Source organism: Pongo pygmaeus, chromosome 2, assembly GCF_028885625.2.
Source record: "Pongo pygmaeus isolate AG05252 chromosome 2, NHGRI_mPonPyg2-v2.0_pri, whole genome shotgun sequence".
Lineage (NCBI taxonomy): Eukaryota > Metazoa > Chordata > Mammalia > Primates > Hominidae > Pongo > Pongo pygmaeus.
In genome coordinates, this window is record NC_085930.1 from 192445137 (window position 1) to 192458097 (window position 12961).

General features: G+C 43.3%; 1 protein-coding gene across 1 annotated transcript in view; it reads right to left on the reverse strand.

Moving 5' to 3' along the window:
* The window catches only part of MCF2L2 (MCF.2 cell line derived transforming sequence-like 2), a 247265-nt gene that overhangs the window by 59720 nt on the left and 174584 nt on the right, over nucleotides 1-12961 (reverse strand). The gene's annotated exons all lie outside the window — the stretch shown is intronic.

Here is a 12961-nt window from a genome sequence, read left to right on the forward strand (position 1 = left end):
CCCTCCTTCCCCCCGACCCAGTTTCTCAGTTCTCCAATAGAAGAGTATCCTTTGGGGATCCAGTCCGCCAGAGGTCTATTTTTGCTCATTATTGTCAACACAATTTGCCATCAAGAGTTTTCACTTACTCCTGCTATCCTATCATCACATTATGCATGTCAGAAAGCATTACAGATTTTTACTTTTCAAGAACCCGAACTCAGATTTCCAGGCTTCTGTCCTTCCTGTCTCATGCTGTTGACTCTCCCACATCTTTGTCTTCCTCCTAGACCTTTGGTCATTCTTGAGCCCACATTGTCAGTGGGCTATATCATTTTCACCTGGATGCCTCCCAGACACCTCAGTCACATCAAGTTGAAATCGAACTAATCAGACAGAAGTAGCATGTGTATCAGTGGAGCTGATATTTTTCTAGGGTCCCTAAAACACAGGTGTTGTTTCAAACTCCACCCTCCAACATCCCTTATATTCTCTCTGTCACTCAGGCTCCTTATATCATCTCTCAACATGCTTCCTGGGTGACTACTGACTCTCCACTTCTGGTGACACCTCGCAGAGCAAGCTTTCAATTCCTGTCATTTAAACACTTTAATGCACTCATAGAAGCTCACCCTTCTGAGATTTCTCTTCCACCAGTCTATTTTGCAAACCACCAGGCTATGCACTTCCAAAAGGTCCTTTGAGACGGAGTTTCACTCTTGTTGCCCAGGCTGGAGTGCAATGGCATGATCTCGGCTCACTGCAACTGCCACCTCTCAGATTCAAACGGTTCTCGTGCCATAGCCTCCCCAGTAGCTGGGGTTAAAGTTGCCTGCCACCATACCCAGCTAAATTTTGTATTTCTAGTAGAGATGGGGTTTTACCATGTTGGCCAGGCTGGTCTCGGACTCCTGACCTCAGATGATCTGCCACCTAGGCCTCCCAAAGTGCTGGGATTGCAGGTGTGAGAAACCGTGCCCAGTCCCCCAAAGCTCCATTTTTATCCTGTCATCATTCTCTCTCTTCAAGAACTTGCCCACAGCTGCCAGAGTTGCTTCTAGGAGTTTAAGACTCTCTGTTCATGTGATAAGAATCTTCTTAAGGAGCTTGCTTTACCTTTAAAGGTAAAACCAGATTTACACATCAGAATGGGGAGAGGTGGGTGGGAGCTAAGATGGAATCTGTAATTTTCACAAGCACCCTGGATGATTCTACTGCAGATGGTCTCCTATCCAACTAAATAGCACTCATCTGACCCACTCCTTTTAGACCCCACTTTTGTTAAGCCAGTGTTATCACTATTTTCCACTTTCTTTCAAGTTCTAATCATCCTTAAAAACTCCAACAGCTTCAGCTGAAATCAGTACCACACTCTCGTCCTTGTTTCCCACCCAAAAACTATTGCATTAATTGACCAGACACATATTGATGCCCTACTATGAGCCTGGCTCCATGATAGGCACTTGGGATAGAGAAATGTACCATAATCCTGACCTTAATAAATTCAGAGTCTAATGGAAGAGATAAAAAAAATCAATGATTCCAATGAGTGTGATAACGTAAGGGTAGTCAGAAAAGTCAGGTGCAGAGGAGGGGCAACTAATTAAACCAGGAGTTGGGGGAGACACTGCCAACTCTGTGTTGAGTGAAATTTAAGCAGAGGTTTTTCTTTAAGTAAAAAATCAGTTTTTTAAAATAAAAAGTTTTTTAAAAAGTAAGGGGGAATAGAAGAAGGAGGTGTGTCCCTAAGGGGAACAGTGTGGAGGAGGAAAGGAGGTGAAAGTGTATGCTATTCTGTGTACTGGCAAATTCTTTGGTGGGTGATATGGTTTGGCTCTGTGTCCCCACCCAAATCTCACCTTGAATTGTAATAATCCCCACATGTCATGGGAGGCACCCAGTGGAAAGTAATTGAATCATGAGGGCAGGTTTTTCCTTTGCTGTTCTCATGATAGTGAATAAGTCTCAGGAGATCCGATGATTTTATAGAGGGTGGTTCCCTTGCACATGCTCTCTTGCCTGCCACCATGTAAGACATGCTTTTGCTCCTCCTTTGCCTTCCACCATGATTGTGAGGCCTCCCCAGCCATGTGGAACTGTGAGTCCATTAAACCTCTTTCCTTTATAAATTACCCAGTCTCAGGTATGTCTTTATTAGGAGCATGAGAATAGACTAATACAGTAAATTGGTACTGGTAGAGTGCAGTGCTGCAGTATCTGAAAATGTGGAAGCAACTTTGGAACTGGGTAACAGGCAGAGGTTGAAACAGTTTGGAGGGCTCAGAAGACAGGAAGATGTGGTAAAGTTTGGTACTTCCTAGAGACTTGTTGAATGGCTTTGACCAAAATGCTGATAGTGATATGGGCAATAAAGTCCAGGCTGAGGTGGTCTCAGATAGAGATGAGGAACTTGTTGGGAACTGGAGCAAAGGAGACTCTTGCTATGTTTTAGCAAAGAGCCTGGCAGCATTTTGCCCCTGCCCTAGAGATCTGTGGAAATTTGAACTTGAGAGAGATGATTCAGGGCACCGGGCAGAAGACATTTCTAAGCAGCAAAGCATTCAAGATGTCACTTGAGTGCTGTTAAAAGCATTCAGTTTTATGTACTCACAAAGATATGGTTTGGAATTGGAACTTATGCTCAAAAGGGAAGAAGAGCATAAAAGTTCAGAAAATTGGCAGCCTGATGATGCGATAGAAAAGAAAAACCCATTTTCTGAGGAGAAATTCAAGCCTGCTGCAGACATTTGCATAAGTAAGATGGAGCCAAATGTTAATCACCAAGACAAAGGGGAAAATGTCTTCAGGGCATGTCAAGGACCTTTGTGGCAACCCCTCCCATCACAGGCTCAGGCCTAGGAGGAAAAAGTGGTTTTGTGGGCCCAGCCCAGGGACCCCTGCTCTGTGCAGTCTAGGGACTTGGTGCCCTGCATCCTAGTTGCTCCAGCCATGGCTGAAAGGGGCCAAGGTACAGCTCAGGCCATTGGTTCAGAGATGCAAGCCTCAAGCCTTGGTGGCTTACATGTAGTGTTGGGCCTGTGGGTTCACAGATGTCAAGAATTGAGGTGGATGTACAGAAATGCCTGGATGTCCAGGCAGAAGTTTGCTGCAGGGGCGGGGCCCTCATGGAGAATCTCTGCTAGGGGAGTATGGAAGGGAAATGTGGGGCTGGAGTCCCCACATAGAGTGCCCACTGGGACACTGCTTGGTGGAGCTGTGAGAAGAGGGACACCATCCTCCAGACTCCGGAATGGTAGATCCACCAACAGTTTGCACCATGTGCTTGGAAAAGCTGCAGACACTCAACACCAGCCCATCAAAGCAACCACGAGGGGGGCTGTACCCTGCAAAGCCACATGGGCAGAGTTGCCCAAGGCTGTGGTGGGAACCCACCTCTTGAATCTCTATGAGACATGGAGTCAAAGGAGATCATTTTGGAACTTTAAGGTTTAATGACTGCTTTATTGGATTTCAGCCTTGCATAAGGCTGATAGCCCCTTTGTTTTGGACAATTTCTCCCATTTGGAACAGGTATTTTTACCCAATGTCTATACCCCCATTTTATCTGGGAAATAGCCAACTTGCTTTTGATTTTACAGGCTCATAGGTGGAAAGGACTTGCCTTGTTTCAGATGAGACTTTGAACTGTGGACTTTTGAGTTAATGCTGAAATAAGTCTTTGGGGGACTGTTGGGAAGGCATGATTTGTCTTGAAATGTGAGGACATGAGATTTGGGAGGGGCCGGGGTGAAATGATATGGTTTGTCTCTGTGTCCCCAGCTTCATCAGGATCCTCCCACACATCCCCATTCTAAGTTGCAGGGTCCCATTCTTTTCCAATCAATGCCCTCATTTTAACAGTAGACACCTGGCGAGGCTGTGCATGCACCTTTCATTTCAGGTCAGCCACTCCCATGATAAGAACTTGTATCTGATTTTCCACAATTTCAGCTCTTTCTCTACAACAGATAAGACTCTCACTCTGGACAATCTTAGAAGATTTGAGGCTCAGTGTATGCTTCTGGAGCCGGGAGTTAAAATCCCTAAGTTCGTCGTTTTCTTCTGTCAGTTTGTCCAGTGAACTTAGGAGCAACCAACCAACTTCGTTATATTCCTTGGTCCTCTAAATATGGTCAAAGGTATTATGCATAGAGTCATTAAACTCCTTGCCTCTCATGAGTGGTGAATCAGGAGTACTGAATGCATTTCTTTTGCATAACTCTTTGAACAGTTTGTGCCAAGGACTATCAGTGTTCTCCACACAATTAGAAGTAGAGTCCTTAGCATTTTGGGGTCTAATCATATTAAGCAACCAACTCCAGAAACCCCAAAACCAACTAAAGAAATCCATCCTTCTGTAATCCCAGCACTTTGGGAGGCTGAGGCAGGCGGATCACGAGGTCAGGAGATTGAGACCACAGTGAAACCCCATCTCTACTAAAAATACAAAAAATTAGCCAGGCATGGTGGCGGGCACCTGTAGTCCCAGCTACTTGGGAGGCTGAGGCAGGAGAATGGCATGAACCCAGAAGGCAGAGCTTGCAGTGAGCTGAGATTGCGCCACTGCACTCCAGCCCGGGTGACAGAGTGAGACTCCATCTCAAAAACAAAAAAAAGAAAAAAAAGAAATCCATCCTTAAAATTCTGTTCCTCTAGAACCATTCCCAGTACCAAAATCTGATTAAAAAAAAAAAAAAAAAAGCAGGTGGAGGAAGGTGGAAGGACTAGATCTTTCTCCAGTGCTGGATGCTTCCTGCCCTGGAACATCAGACTCCAAGTTCTTCAGCTTTTGGACTCTTGGACTTACAACAGTGATTTGCCAGGGGCTGTCTGGCACTTGGCCACAGACTGCAGGCTGCCCTATCAGCTTCCCTATTTTTGAGGTTTTGGGATACAGACTGGCTTCCTGGCTCCTCAGCTTGCAGATGCCTATTGTGGGACTTGGCATCTTGTGATTGTGTGAGTCAACTCTCCTAATAAACTCCCCTTCATATATTCATCTATCCTATTAGTTCTGTACCTTTAGAGAACACTGACTAATGCAGTGGGGTTAAGCCAATCGTCTAGTAGGTTCATAAAATGCTACAAGCAGATATAAACTTAAAGACGATCCAGCTCATCTCTTCATTTTACAGATGTAAAAACAGAAGTAGAAATAGAATTGGAACCCCAGTTTCTTGAAACCCAGTGTTTGCGTAATACCATGCTAATTTCATTCTAATTTGCGTTTTATTTAATAATCAGGAAACAGTTCAAATAGAGGCCCAGGGCTCTGAAACAACTTGCCCAAGGTCTATGGCTTTTGCAAAGCAAGTACTGTTTCTGCTACTTTACCTAGTTGCTCTTGGCCTATGTTTGGGGTGCATCTAAAGAACTGTTTGCTGATTATTAAATAAAACACAGATTAGAATGAAATTAGCATGGTGTTATAAAAACACAGGGTTTCAAGAAACTGGGGTTCCATTTCTATTTCTACCTCTAGGATACAGGGTAAGTCACTTCCTTTCTCAGATTCTGTTTCTTTGTATGTCAAAGGGCTGGATTAGATAAACTTGACTTCCTCTCTTGGCCCTCATACATCATTCTATAAATATGTTATCATTTCTAATAGACTGTTTGATGTAATCTTTTGTCTAGTGGCCCCTGCTTTTTACTTTTCACAATAAATGAAACAAAGGTCACAAGACTTTTATTCATTTGCAACCCTGATTAACTAACACTTAATGTGTAACTGGAGTGTCACATAGAAACAGAAAGGAGAAGGGGAATGGATTGGGTTGGAGAAGGTGAAGTCTGACCTATCCTCTACAAGAGGTACAGGGTTTATCCAGGGAGACAGGAGTGCCAGGAGGAGTAAACGCCAGCAGGGGCTGGAGTCATGGCCACACACAGGGCCTTACAGGATCCAGGTTGCCAGAGCAGAGTTTGGATGGGGGCTGGGAGGCTGGGGGAGCTAGCTGAAGAGATGGTTGTCATGCCAGACCACGAGTATGGACGAGTGCTGGCCAGGGGAGGTATAGGAGATTGATGGGGCTGTGGCAAGCAGGGCAGATACCCTTCCAGGAACCTGTTTCATTAAACACAGAATACAGTCCTGAGGGCTCGGTCTCAGGAAAACATGTTCTTAAGTTTTACATCCTTCTTCTGTTGTGATTAGGTGTTCCCTAATTATAAAATAAATTCCTAGAACTGTTAATGGTAACAACACAAAGCACTACAGACCCATACGAGGATCATATTGCAACCAATGACATTTAAGAATAAAAGATCTGATTAATATGAACACTTCCCTGGTTCCTAGGAGGATAACAGTTGAGTTTTGCTCAGGTGATCTGCCTTCTCTTCCTTCTTCTCTGCTTTGTATCTCAGTTTCTATATTTTGTCTTATATTAATAGGATTTGGTCTCATTACCCTGATGATTTTATAGTAAACTACCTCAAATTCTTTTTGGAAGAAGATGGGATATAAATTATTATTAAAGTTTATCTGAATAGATGTTCTTCAATATCACACAATAAATAATGACAATGTAACTTTGTGCATATAGCACTTTAAGAGATTGATCATAAACACAATCCTATTAATCTTAATTCAAGTTAATAATGCTTGCATTTGTATGGCATTTTAGGTATTACAAAGTTTTTTTTAATTGTGGTAAGATATGCATAAAATTTACTATTTAAACCTTTTTTAAGTGTATAGTTTAGTAGTGTTAAGTACATTCACAGTGTTGTGTAACCATCACCGCTACCCATTTCCAGACTTTTTCATCATCCCAAACTGAATCTCTGTACCTATTAAACATGACCTCATTCTCCACCTCCCCACAGTTCCTGGGAACCTCTATTCTACTTTCTGTATGAATTTTCCTATTCTAGGTGTCTCATATAAGTAGAATCATACAATATTCATCCTTTGGTGTCTGGCTTATTTCACGTAGTGTAATGCTTTCAAGGTTCATTCATGTTGTAGCATTTATCAGAATTTGATTCACTTTTAAGGCTGAATATCTTCCATTTTATGTGTCTACCACATTTTGCTTATCCATTCTTCTGTTGACGAACACCTGGGTTGTTTTCACCTTTTGGCTATTGTGAATAATGCTGCTATGAACACAGATGTGCAAGTACCTGTTTGAGTCTCTGCTTTCAATTTTGAGCATATACCTAGAAGTGGGATCGCTGGATCATAGGATCATTCTATTTTTAAGTTTTTTGAGGAATTGCCATACCACCGGCTACAGCAGCCGCATCTTTTATATTGCCAACAGTGCACAAAGGTTCTAATTTCTCCACTTTCTGGTCAACATTTAGATTATCATTCTTAAAAAAAAAAAAAAAAACATAATAGCTAACCCAATGGGCATGAAGTAAGGTTGTTTTTGTTTTTTGTTTTTAATGTGTGCGTTATCTTACTTGATCCATTAAATCCCTAACAAGAGCTCCTCTAGGGCAGATGTCCTGTCTTGTTCATCCTTGGCCCCAGTGCCTTGCAAGTGAATTCTCAATAAGTGTTAATTGAATGGACAGTTGATAGATGTGTAGGATGCATGCCAACTCTGTGGACGAGAGTGGGTTCTAATTGTTATCTTCATTTCACAGAAGAGCAAGTCAGGGCTCCGAGCACTAAGTGACTTGGCTGAGGTCAAACTGCCTGCAAGTTTTATCTAATAGTGACAGGGGAACCGATGTGTCAGGCATGAATGTCAGTCCATTGAAACAGTGCCTACTTTTCTGACTCTGCTCCTTAAGAGACAGGGCCTGTACAGCAAGGACACAGAGAAGCAGGTTACAGAAAAAGGGCTGGCTCAGACCATTATCCATGTATGCCTGGGATTTGAGGAATGTGGCTGAAATCTCAAAACTCTGGTTCAGAAGCACATCTGCAATCAAATATAACAAGACATGGTATGAGAGATGTCTGGCATACCAAGGAGATTCCTAGAATACAGCTGATAGGAAAACCTCATTACTTCAATTCCCAAGAAAGAGTACTACCGGTAGTAATCTCAACAGGAGTATCCAAGTAACTCAGTAATCTTCAGTAAAGAAAAGAAATTGTGAAACAATTATAGTCAGTCCTCCGTCTCTGTAGGTTCCACATCTGTGGATTCAATGCACCTCATATTGAAAATATTAATAAATAAATAATAACAATATAACAATTAAAATAATGCAAATTTTAAAAGCATAACAACTATTTACATAGTATTTATATTGTATTAGGTATTATAAGTAATCCAGAGATTATTTAAAGTATATGGGAGAGTGTGCATAGGTTATATGCAAATACTACACCATTTTACATAAGAGACTTGGGCATCTGTGGACTTTGTTATCTACAAGGGTCCTGGAACCAATTCCCCGTGGGTACCAAGTGTCAACTGTACCAAGAGCTTCTACCTCATGAAAACAAAAGGAAATCTATTGCAAAAAGGAAATTCCCAAAGATAAAAAGCATGTCTATGAAATAGTCAAAGAGCTGAAAATGTTGAGAAGACACACACTGCTTTCCCTGCCCTGTGCCCCTTTTTGCAGATCTATTTGTGTCTTTATCTACCAGCAGATATTCTGTTATTCTAATAGATCCCTGTTTTTCCCAAGAGGGTTTACTTATTTATTAAATATGATGCAAACATCTCTCTCAGAGATGTTGCTCTCTCTTCCTAGGATTCCTTAGCCCTAAATCTGCAGAGCCAATTAGGTATTAATATTGGGCTTTACAACTTTGGACCATCAGACCACCAAGACTGATTCATTAAATGTATATGGTTTCAGATCACATGAATTTATCATAGACTTTAGAATTGGCTTTTTAGAAGTACTGCTATAAGGAAAATCTCAGCATAGCAAGTTTTAGCTAATAGTCTACTTGTATTAAAGAGTACTCAATGTAAACCCTAGGAAGACTTTTAACTGCCTTTTGGAAATTGGTTGAGTGGGATTTGAACCACGTACTCTCTGTAAAGCAGGAAATTAGCACTTAGTAATTACAAAGTATTTAAAAATGGGAAATAGAAAATTACATTTCAGACCTGGTGCAGTGGCTCACACCTGTAATCCTAACACTTTGGCAGGCAGAGGCGGGTGGATCGCTTGAGCCCAGGAGTTCAAGACCAGCCTGGGCAACATAGTGAGCAACTCCATTTCTACTAAAAATAAAAAAAATTATTTGGCCGTGACGGTGTGCACCTGTAGTCCCCACTACTCAGGAAGCTGAGGCAGGAAGCTTGCTTGAGCCTAGAAGGTCAAGCCTGCAGTGAGCAGTGACCGGCCATTGTATTCCAGCCTGAGCAACACAGCGAGACCCTGTCTCAAAAAAATGTATATTTTTTAAAAAAGAAAATTACATTTTAGTTGTTCCTTAAATATCAGTACAACCAAACCTAAGTGCAAAATTCCCAACACAAATGATCGCCTCTGGGCCAGCCATGTAGCCCCCATCTTGTTGTCAATAACCATTTCCAGGGGCTGTAATTGTCTTCCTTCCCCCCTGTACTACCCCAGCACAGGACACAAATTGTTTTGCTTAGTTTAGATAGCTGTGACTAGACTAAGTGCCAATTGTCTTTTAAAATATGTGTTAATCAGCACTCAAGATTGTTCCTACAAAAATGTCACTCCCTCACTCAATTTGCATGTGCCCTCCTGAGTAGGAGAAAAAGAGCTGAGTTAGAGGCAGCCCTCTGGGACCTGCACAGAACCCTGTATGCTTCCAGGAGTGTGGAGTGTGTGTCTGATCTGCTGGTGGGAAAAGGAGAAGAAATGCTGGGAGACTCACTGCCAGGGGCTGGTATCAGGCCATTTTCACAGGGGCTGTTGAAGCATTGACAGCACAGCTCTACTGGACCAGGGAGGGTCCCGGCCAGCAGGGCCTGCCCCTCCGAGACTGTCCCTGTCCCTGAGAGGCCCCACTGAGTGTTAGATGGCACACAAGAGATTTCCTTATGTGTTGGTGTGAAGGAGATGATCAGTTCCAGGAGGCCCCTCCCCCATGCAGAGGAGAAGAAAATGGAAGAAACCGGGTTCTCAGAGTGGCCTGCGGGTGAGTGCCTCCTTGTGCTGTCCGTTCCCTTCATCTTCCAGTTCTGGGTGTACCTAGTATGGTTTCATCAAACTGCCGAGGCCCTGGAATTGAGGGAGGATGCTGAAGGGTGCCACGCCACAGAAGCAGTAGCAGGAGCTGCAGGAAAGAGCTAGTGTGTCTCCAGCATCAGCTTTTGGGACTTGGTGGCATCAAAGGAGAAGTACACAGGGCCACTGTACTACGGATGGGATTCTTCGAACAAAAGTTTGAATAATTGATGAGTGCGGAAGTGCTATGCAAAAATTCAATTCAACCTGCAGTTACCAGGCATTCATTCTGTGACAGGCATTATTGTGAGGGTGGCAAGGAGATGGGGGGTCTTTGAGGGAATCAGAGAAGAGCAGGGCATGGTGTTCACCCACAAGAGATCTGAAGACTTTCAAAGTAGTTGGGAAAACAGACATACAACTTTTTTCCCCTCCCCACAGCTAGTTGAGGCAGAAGACATATAACTTATACAGTGACAAAATACTCCTGAATGTTACTAACACATAACAGCCTGGGCTGGGTCACTGGTGAGAAAAAGGAGGATTCTGGCTTTTGGGGCATTCAAGTCCTGTCCATTAACCATTTCCCAATCCCATATTTATACATCCCACTTTAGACATATTAAGCTGAAGACTGATGTGACATACCCAAAGACACTTAAGGTTGAAGCTGAGAATCTGGGCTAGAAATATAAATCAGGATGGGCCGGGAGCGGTGGTTCACGCCTGTAGTCCCAGCACTTTGGGAGGCCAAGGCGGGTGGATCACTTGAAGTCAGGAGTTCAAGACCAGTCTGGCCAACATGGTGAAACCCCATCTCTACCAAAAATATAAAAAATTAGCCAGGTGTGGTGGTGTATGACTGTAATCCCAGCTACTAGGGAGGCTGAGGCAGGAGAGTCACTTGAACCCGGGAGGCAGAGGTTGCAGTGAAAGGAGATCGTGCCACTGCACTCCAGCCTGGGTGACAGAGCGATACTTCGTTTCAAAAAAAGGAAAAAAAAAAGAAAGAAATGTAAGTCAAGATTAAAGACAGTGGGTGAGATCAGCAAGGAGCATGTGTGCAGAGAAAAGAACACCAAGGAAGGCTGCATGTGGTGGGAGGTGGCCAGTGGGCAGCGAAAGAGGTGGCGGAGTCAAGGAGATAGGGCGTTGTCTGAATGGTGATGCTTTATCAACAGATATGAAATTCCCAGAGGTGTGAAACACAGCAGATCCTTTACAGCACGATGATAGGACACAGCATGAGCCTACCTCTGCCAGGTGAGAGGAGCTTTCTGTAACCTGTGATGGGCTCAAGGATGCTGACCATTCATCTGCCCCAATGGGATAGCCCAGGCTCTGAGCTCAGCACTCCACCCGTCACTGCGATTGCACTAATCCTCACCCATCCTTGCAGGCAGGTATTACTGTGGGCACAGAGAAGTTTGGTAACTTGCCAGAGATCCTGTGTAGGAAGCCAGGTCAGGAAACAACCAGAGTCTCTCTAACAGCCCAGGCCTTGAATGAACACCAGCCTGCTTCAGAATACATGGCCTGTGATGTGTTTGAATTCACAGATTCACAGGACAGGTTCCCTATAGGGCCTGTGAGGAAATCTGGTCTAACAGAATCCAGAAAGACAAATTTCGCTAAACAGGTCAAGCCTGACACTGTGCTGCTACGCTTCAGCTGTGTTAAGCCACTCAGTTATCAGACCTGCTTCTCCTTTCATGATTTTAGTAACACGGGCCTCTTCCTTGGGCCCCTGTTGCTCCCACCATCTCCCAGGTTCTCTTGTATTCAGGGTTTAGTCTTCCCTCTCCACTACTAATGATGCATGTGCCTTACTCTCTGATCATCTCTCCTAAATCTGCTATTCCTCTGCTCTTTCTGTGCCTTATCTATCCTTGCCGAGTCTAACATGCAGATTTTGGTCATTCCAAAGTCATGTATAGATCTAATCACAGGGCTCTCTGCTTACCAGCTGCTACTTGGATAAGGAAAGCATGCCAACACGGTCCTCCTTCTTCATGCTGGCCAAGTCAGCATCATTATTATTACCTAAGTTTATTTCTAACACATCTCAATAACTTCATGCACTCCCTCTTGATAAAAGTAACTGAGCATAGCACCATCAATACCATCAAATCTGTCATTCTCTTCCCCTCTCTCTGGGTGGGACAGGAAACCAGGCTGCTCTAGGAAATCTTCCCAAACAAGCAAAGGGGACTTCCCTGTCCCCTCACATGTGTGACCTGAGCTTGTGTGAATCCCAGAGTGGGCATTCTGGACTACTTGACCTTGCTCATCTCTCCTTCACACCCTCTCATCTCTCCCTCCTACCACCAAAAAACTTGCATCGTATCTCCAATCTCCCGACATACTTTTGAAACCATGTATCTATCTGGTGTGTTTATCTGTATGTAGTATGATGTGAATATGTGATTTGTATGTGTGTCTACCACTGTTTTGGTCAGTTTGTATTTCTCGTGGGTACAGTTCTATGTGCTCATGTATGTGGAACATATGTATACTGACACATGGACCTAGCTCCAATTGATCTGAAAGGAATATAATTGTAATTGAATATTTACAAAGATATACAACATACACATGTGATGGCTGGGGGAAATGCACGTGGGATTTCAGTCAGCATTTTATTAGAGAAGGTATGTGATTAGTGCTGTATTAACAATGAATCAGCTTATTTGTGGGTCACTGTCAGTGACTCCTTTGCAAATCACATATGTAAATATTTCTGTCTGTGGTGTGATGTACATGCAGTGCCATAGTCTGGGAGATGCTGAGCCATGCCCTGTGTAGGTAGCATATGAAAAGAACTACATGATTTAAAAGATGCTGACCGGCTTAAGGAAAGCAATTAAAAAACTTCCTAAAAATCTAGTTTGAATGAACAAATACAATG